This window comes from Limulus polyphemus, unplaced genomic scaffold (genome assembly GCF_000517525.1).
Source record: "Limulus polyphemus unplaced genomic scaffold, Limulus_polyphemus-2.1.2 Scaffold1173, whole genome shotgun sequence".
NCBI lineage: Eukaryota > Metazoa > Arthropoda > Merostomata > Xiphosura > Limulidae > Limulus > Limulus polyphemus.
In genome coordinates, this window is record NW_013666783.1 from 125,078 (window position 1) to 133,735 (window position 8,658).

The window sequence follows — 8,658 nt, forward strand, 5'->3', positions numbered from 1 at the left end:
TTTCTAATTAAGCACAAAGTTACACAATGGGCTATCTGTGCTCTATCTACCACGGGTATCAAAACCCAGTTTCTAGCGTTATAAGTCCGCTGGGGGGTATATTATCATGTAACAATCAAGAAGACGTAACGATTTTAAAGAGTACAATGTGTAGTTTAAACAAGATAGTTGAGGGAGTAACAGAAAAAGTAAATAATAAAACTGAGTCTCACCAAAATATATTGCAGAAATAAAAATTGATAAAAATGTGAAAAAGTAGTTATGTAGAGGTAAAGGGTTTGATATAAACATTTCGTCTTCATTATTCGGCCATTTAAATTAATAGCATTATTTCCGCATTATTGTTACACATGCGTTCTCCTACCGTACCTCTTGCTTAACTTGCTTTATTTTCGAGTACAGATCTAACAAAGGTCAGTTGTTGAAAATTAGGTGGTTAAAACATATTTTGTTTGACAATCGATAACGTTAAAATTCTTATAGACAATATCAGTTGTAGAACTGTCGAAACGTTTAGGCCAATAGGAACTTAGTGCTTCACCGTTTCGATTCAAATTTAATAAAATTAAGAAATTTGTCATTTTGTAATTTTAAACACGTGAAAGAGTTTTTAGATAGTTGAAAATTATTATTTTTTAAATGACATACATAAACGATTTTTATCTTGGAAATCGCCTACAGTGATTTGCAGGTAACGGTTTCATTGACTAAATGATTTTCATTACTTGAAATGTTGGGTTTCTGAGACTCTTTTCTTTTATTGTTAAGATAACTTGGGTAACAAAAACATTCGAAGAAGTAAAGTAAGGTCTAGGGAGATTTTGTTATGCAAATTTTTAAAACGTTTAATGGAAGAAGAGATAATTAGTTCGTGTAATAATATCATCTTACACCCCAATGGGTTAGCGGTAATTTTACGGTCTTACAACATTAAAATAGGGTGTTCGATTTCCTGCTGTTGGCAAGAGTTCAGACAGCCCATTGTGTAGCTTTGCACTAATAAAACAACAATATTGAAATAAACTAAACTAAAACTGAATTCCAATGCTACGTTAATGCACATAACATAATGAAAATCGATAGAATGATAGAGAACTAATGAATACAGAAGTATGTCAGATTATTCTGGAAATAAAAATGCTAGTTTTATTTGTTATCAAAATGCCTACAACAGGAATATTATTTGATCAAAATGTAAAGCGACGTCACTGTGTTTGATTTCGTGACTTATGACGTTTAACCTTTCATATTTCTTTGAGGGGAGTTTAATCATTCGGTTTTAGGTACATAAAAAACAACTTAAAAAAAAAGAACATTATTCAAGATAACCGTTTTTAAACTCAATTTGATTTTGTTTGATTGTTTTCTGATATTTGACTAAAGCTATTCAACTGTGAATTACGCTAGCTATCCCTAATGTTGAACTGATAGACTAGAGAGAAGGTAAGTAATCGTATATTGTGCCGTACTCATAGAAAAACTTTTGATTAATAACATCTTGCTCATTATAATTTTATTCATAAAAGTAATAAAGATACGTTTTCTATATTGCTGGAGTGATTAAGTGGTGCTTATCCTAACATGTAAACTTGATGGTAATATGAAAAATGGCTAAATCTGCAAAACTTTTAAATTTATTTTTAATAATAATTATCAAAATATCAAACGCATACATTTTTATCATGTTCTCAAAAGTGAAGATGTTCTGTTCGTGTTTTCTATAAATCTATGTTATAAAGCTCCTTAAGAATAACATGTTTTCAACAAAGATGGCACGAACGGAAGAGTATACATATACTTTGATGTGCAATTTGTGAGATTTCGTTTCAAACAGTATTTGTGATCATAATTACTGTCTTGACGTACATGTTAAGCTGCTAAAGTGACTGAAGTGTGGTACAGCCTTTTATGTCATACAGTTACGTTTACGAAAAAGTTTACAGTGAGTCAGCGTTACGTTTAAGGATTTATAATCCAAATTCTTAGGTTCGATTACCCGTAGTAGACGGAGCGTTTATAGCTCATTGTGTAGCTTTTTCTTAAAACAAACAAATTAATAAAACAATAGCTCCTTGGTTAAAATTGTATGTTTCAAAACTGTAATATTACAATTAATGAAATAGAAAACAAGTATACTTATAAATTCACGAAAAGGTTAACAAAAATATCATATTTTGTTTATTGGAAGAAAGATGCATATAATAGATAAGAAAAAAAAAGAGGTATGTGTTACGATCACACTGTATCTGCACACTGTTTTTCTTTCTTATGTTAACTAAGTTTATTTAGGTTGTACTTATTCTTATCGGGAGCCCCCCCCCCAGTGGCACAGCGGTACGTTTGCGGACTTACAACGCTAGAATCCGGGTTTCGATACCCGTGGTGGGCAGAGCACAGATAGCCCATTGTGTAGCTTTGTGCTTAACTACAAACAAACAAACAAATCCTATCGGGAATTGGCTTACACCAATCTAAACACAACAATTTGCTGTTTAAAACAGGTAATCAATAACACATGGATTTAGAAATATGTTTTGTTTCCTACTGGCAGCATTTTACTTTCTTTCTTTGCCTCGCTAGGTTCGTTCGTTCTCTCTCACATTTCCTGGGCTTTTGACTTTCTTTGAACTCTTGTCGTTTATATTCCTTTCCTTTCTCAAACCCACTTTGAACCAGTTCTTTTCGTTCTGACCTCGTATCCCTATCTTGTAATTGGATTATAATGTTTCATAACCATAGGAGGTCGTTTAATCTCCATAGTGGCTGAACTTAGAAAGACGACCAGTATATTTGCTAACTTCAGTCATTTTACTTTAGTTCCTTAGAGATTGATCAAAGGTCGGCGCCTTCTCACACACTCTCAACTTTAACCTATATTACTTTACACTTAACATAACAATATAGTTTGGTAAAATATTCTTGCGAAAGACATTTCTATTATATTCCTCTCGCAACGTATCGTACTAAACCTGTGTAAAGAATGTAAAGGAATACTTTATTCAGGTTATTATGTGTATCCAAATATATTGCTATAGATTACATAAAGATTTATCAAATTAAATATATATATATATATATATATATTAAATCCTTAGCCTATCCTTTTTTTTTCATTTCCCTGGATAAAACGGATATTATGTTAATTTGCTAGATCTTTTAATTGTAAAGTGGGTGAATAGAAGAGCCTAACTTCATCTCCTGAACGTCTTTGACGTCAGTGTAAACCCCACACCCTTGTATAATGTAATATACATATGTAGTGTAGGTGGCTGATACATTATTCAAAATGAAATACTATCCACAATCTACAAACATCTTTCAAACACTACTTAGTTGTTGTTTCTCCTCTCACCACCTGAAACATGGGAAAGTAACTAGCATTAAAACACATATTTCGTAAATAAAATCCTCTTCTCTGAATAAACCTTAACAAGAATTTTCTCTTCGAAGAATGAATATTTGTTCTAGGACTGGTTCTCATTTAGAGGAATTCGTCAATACGAAAGATCGTTCAAGCCCTATCAGATCCTGTTTTTCACCAAAAAAATTAGCAAAAATAGTGTATCTATATATGTATTCCTTTATATAGTACACTATGATGCATAAAGTACTAAAATAGAAAACAGAATATTTATCACTATAAATAAACGATATATGTAATAATCATGGAATGGAGTAGTTGTGTGCAAGACAAATAAACATATCAAGCACAGTTTATTACGTAAAATTATAGACTTTCTTACAGTCAAACTAACTAGGCTGATAAGAATTGAGAAATATCGAAGTATAAAAGAAAATGATAAAGTTAAATGCTTCAAGTAAACCTGTGATATATAATTGCTTAAGTAAGTATTTTAATAAAGAAAATTGCATTAAATAAAGTCCGAACACATTTCTTAGTGCATAAATAAGTTGCATGAGAAGAAATAATATCATTTCATCTCACGAAAAAATAGTACGTTTCGCCTTTTTACCAACAATCCTAGTTTGATAGAATCCAAATCATTTAGTGTTTGGTATTTTAAATTTGAAAGCATCTTATGAAACACATGGGCCAAGTGGCCATGTCAAAGAACCCAAAGTTCTTACTTAGAAATTCCTAAATATGAACTGCTGCCAAATGGATGAGTGAGTATTCAGCCAGCATCAACCGCGCCTAAACAACTACTCTTCACCTAATAGAAGGATTAACTATCACAGTTGAAAACGCGAAGTTTGTTTAGAAGCATATCGTAATTCGTACTTTGAACATTCTAATCCTCAACTCAGATCGTTTACTGCTGGCCCGGCTTAGCCAGGTGGTTAATGAGCTCGACTCAAAATCTGAGGGTTCGAATCCCCGTTCCACCAAACATGCTCGCCCTTTCAATGTGACGGTCAATCCCACCATTCGTTGGTAAAAACGTGGCCCAAGTGATGATTAGCTGCCTTCCCTGTGGTCTTACACTGGTAAATTAGGGACGGTTAGCGCAGATAGCCCTCGTGTAGCTTTGCATGAAATTAAAAAAAACAACAACAAACAAACACTTACTATTAAAATGGGTCCAATTCTAATCATTTAGTGTGGTATGATAGTTATCTTAAATCATTTAAATTTAAGAAACTCGCTTACAACATACTCAAATCGCACGAAATAAAATTAAATCCATATCATATTCTAGTATGGTCATAAACTATATATTACAGAACATATTACCACAATTAAATTGGACTGTTTTGTTTGTTTATTGTTAAGTACAAGGCTACACAACGGGTTGTGTTCTGTCCAACACGGGTATCGAACCCAGATTTTTAACGTTATAAGCCCTTAGACTTACAGGCAAGCTCCGAAGGATTGATTGCACTGGAAGACATCATTAAGTACAAAGAAAAGTGAACACCACTCGAAAAAAAAACCTCTGATCAGAAACAGTTCAAAAAAAGCCTCGGCACTTTAAAGCTAGACATTTTTCACTTGAAGCTTCTTTTACTGCAAGATTAGAAAGAGAGATGTTATTCCATTATTTTTAAACAAAAAACATTAAGTATAATTACCTATGTAAATGTAATTTTTTAATTCTTTTATCTGTCAATAAACATTTCTAAGTAAGCTGTACATAATTTTTTTTTGTCCATTTCCACTTATGCGTTTCACGTTTATGCGTTTTTCTGCATAATATTATGCAGCAAAATATACTAGTTGTTTGTAGCTTGTATTCTCAGTACACGGCGTTTTTCGGTTACTCACATAATCACACCAAAATTTATGTTTTTTAAACACCATTGACACCACTTTTTTATTCTTCTCAGAGGTGTAATGTAGCAGTGGGGCATGCAGACTCTTTTTACATAGATATCAAAATCAGTTATTGAAGATGAAAACACAGATATCCACTCTTTACCTCTTTTTGCTCATGTAACGTTTTTTTCACACACACACACATATATATATCAGTTTCAGATTTGGCATCAACTAAACACATATTAACTTTATTTTTCAGAGTTTTCAATTTCATTAATACTTCTGACATGATTGGTTGTAATTATTTGCCTATAAACGTAGACTTTGTGAGACTTGTGTTTGTGTTTTTTCTTTTTAAGATAAACTAGGCTATACGCTTCAAATCCGAAGATCCTGATAACTTTTTTACTGTAACTCATTTTCTCACACAAGCATCCTAACTTATTAGTATTTAAAAATTTCATTCCTTATAAACATATTTGAATCTTAAATGAAAAAAAAAGTAATTATCTTTTATAGTTTTGTCAATTATAGCATTTAACGCTATTTATAATTTGTTTTAAAACTAATTTTTAATGTCTTTTGTTTTTTCTCGGCTGATTTGAAGAAACGTCGTAATTGAGCCTGTTGTCATTGTAAGCCGTGTCTTATTAATCCAACTGTAATCTCTTGTTGTTTTAGATGTTAGAGTAAATGAACATTTCGTGCTCTCCATACAGCCATTATTCTACTTTCGTGACTGCGTGTCTGCTGAAAACTTAGTTAATGTAATAGCTTAAGAAGATTTATTATATTTCTCTGAAACATAACATTAGAGAATTGGAATTTTCAACCTGAAACGCACTTTATACGCAAGTGGGTTAAACATTCAGATCAGAGACCATTACGATTCAGGTATGACCGTTTCAAATTGAGAAACACTATCAAGAAAAAAAGGGTTTGGGTTTGTTTTGAATTTCGCGCAAAGCTACATGAGGGCTAGCTGCGTTAGCTGTCCCTACTTTAGCAGTATAAGACTAGAGGGGAAGCAGCTAGTCATCACCACCCACCGCCAACTCTTGGACTACTCTTTTAACAATGAATAGTAGATTGACCGTCACATTATAACGCCCCCACGGCTGAAAGGGGTGAGCATGTTTGGTGGGACGGAGATTCGAACGCGCGACCCGCAGATTGCGAGTCGAGCGCCCTAACCACCTATGTCAGGCCGCTCAAAACAGACTGCTAGCAGTACCTATTACCACAAAGACTTTTTACGACTCTTTGAACCACATAACTTGATTCGCTGTCACTTTGACAACGTGCCCACAGCTAAAAATGTGGAGAATATTCAGCGACACCACTTCTCGAACCTTAGACCCTTCAATCTGGGCAAAGACACGCTAAACACTAGACTACGCCCGGCTCCAGGTGTTCGAAAAAACATGGTATACATGCCGATTTCTAAGATAAATATACATACCTTTTAAAACATTTTGAAGAATTGTGGCCGTTTTTTTTTTTAATATAATAACTTCATTTTCAATTTAAAATCAATTGCAGGTGGTTGTTACTTCCTAATTTTGTTACATACAATCAGACAAATGTATTTCAATATCCGAGATTTAGAATCTTTTGATGAAAATCAATTTGCTTAAGATATCTCTCATGACATCAAGTAGTAAAAACATTGTATTGACCATTGATGTCGATAGGTAAATCTTATGTTCAAATCCGCCATCCAAACATTCTGGCATTTTATCTGTAAGCTCATTCAATCAATAAGCTATTTACGTATATTCAGTATCAGTATCATTAATCTGTAATAAAATATTAGCATTAGTCCGTAAATAATGTTCAGAATACATAAATAAAAACATATTTTGTTATTTTGCGTACAGAAAATAGAGTGAAAATATTTTTCTTCTATTAGAAAATAAACTGTCTTGTTTGTTTATTTGGAGCAACCATCTGTTGTACCCGCCGCGGGGAATCGACCCCTGGATTTTAGCATTGTAAATCCGAAAATTTACCACCAATCTCCTATCGGACAGAAGACAGCATGTTTCAAACGCAATAGTCTATGTCATAAACCGATAAAAAATCCTATTGTTAGCTTCAACCTGTTTAAAAACAAACACACTATTATTTAAAAATCAAATATATTTATTTATTTAACATTGTTACCCTTCTTTGTAAGGCGTGCATACTTCTAAGCGTGCTCCCTAATGGCACAGTAGTATGTTTGCGGACTTAAAACATTATAAACCAGGTTTCGATACCGATGGTGGGCAGAGAACAGGTAGCCCATTGTGTAGCTTTGCTTAACTTCAAAAAAGCAAACAAACAAAGCTTCTAAGCCCTGTATTTTCAGTCGCTTCAAATTTTCGAAGGAATAACAATAGTTTCAGTACCACTTTTGTTTATTTGTTTGAAGTTATGCACAAAGTTACAAAATGGGCTGTGTGCTGGTATCTAAACCTGGTTTCTAGCATTGTAAGTCCGCAGACATACCGCTGTGCCAATGGGGGCACCACTTTTGTACTTTTACGTAGAAAGTAATATTGAACATAGTAACGTAAGCATGAAAAACATAAAACAGGAAGAGAAGGTACATCGAACACAGGCTGTAAGAAATATAAGCTGTGTTCATGTGCGTTTTCAGAAAAAATATAGCTTGGCATAAAATTTTTTTTAACAAGTGAATTAAATAACAGAAACACACTTTGTATGTATTGCTTGGTTTGATTTTATTCTTTGTTATCCTGGTTGTAATCATACTGATGTATTTTTGCACTAAATGATTGTGAAATCAGATGGTGAAACATTAAGATGGGTTGTTATTCATTTTAAAAGATATTCGTTGTTTGTTCAATTACTACCTAATTTATTCTGGCAGACTGAGCAGTCTGAATAGAATTAATATTATTGCATTGTAGAACAGAAGGGCTTGAACTGCATATAATCCCGTTGTTCTCCAATTTGTTTTTCATGTTTCGTAAATTTCTCAGTTATCAGTGTTTGCTCCTAATTTGTATATTATTCTAATTACTGAACTAAAGTGATAACCTCGGTCATGGACTCTATTTTTGTATGCTTAAGTAACATTCTTAACCACATTCCCGTTATTAATACACTAATGGAGAATCAACTTTTACAGGAGCTTGCATCAGAGCTATTGCACTGTTTTTGTCTGTGTTATGACAAAGCTACTAAGGTTATCTGCCGCTTTTACTAGTTTTGAGCTGCCTACCACAGGAAAATCAAATGGTCGATAGGTTCGATCACCAGCTCTTGAGTTACTTTTACCAATGAATAGTGGGATTGATCCTCACATTAAAATCCCGTAACGGCTAAAAGGGCTAGGATGATCAGCTCCGGATTTCGATCTTACGATACGCAGATTGCGAATCGAACGCCCTAACCACTAGTCTACTGCGCTGAGTGCAGCGAAGGGC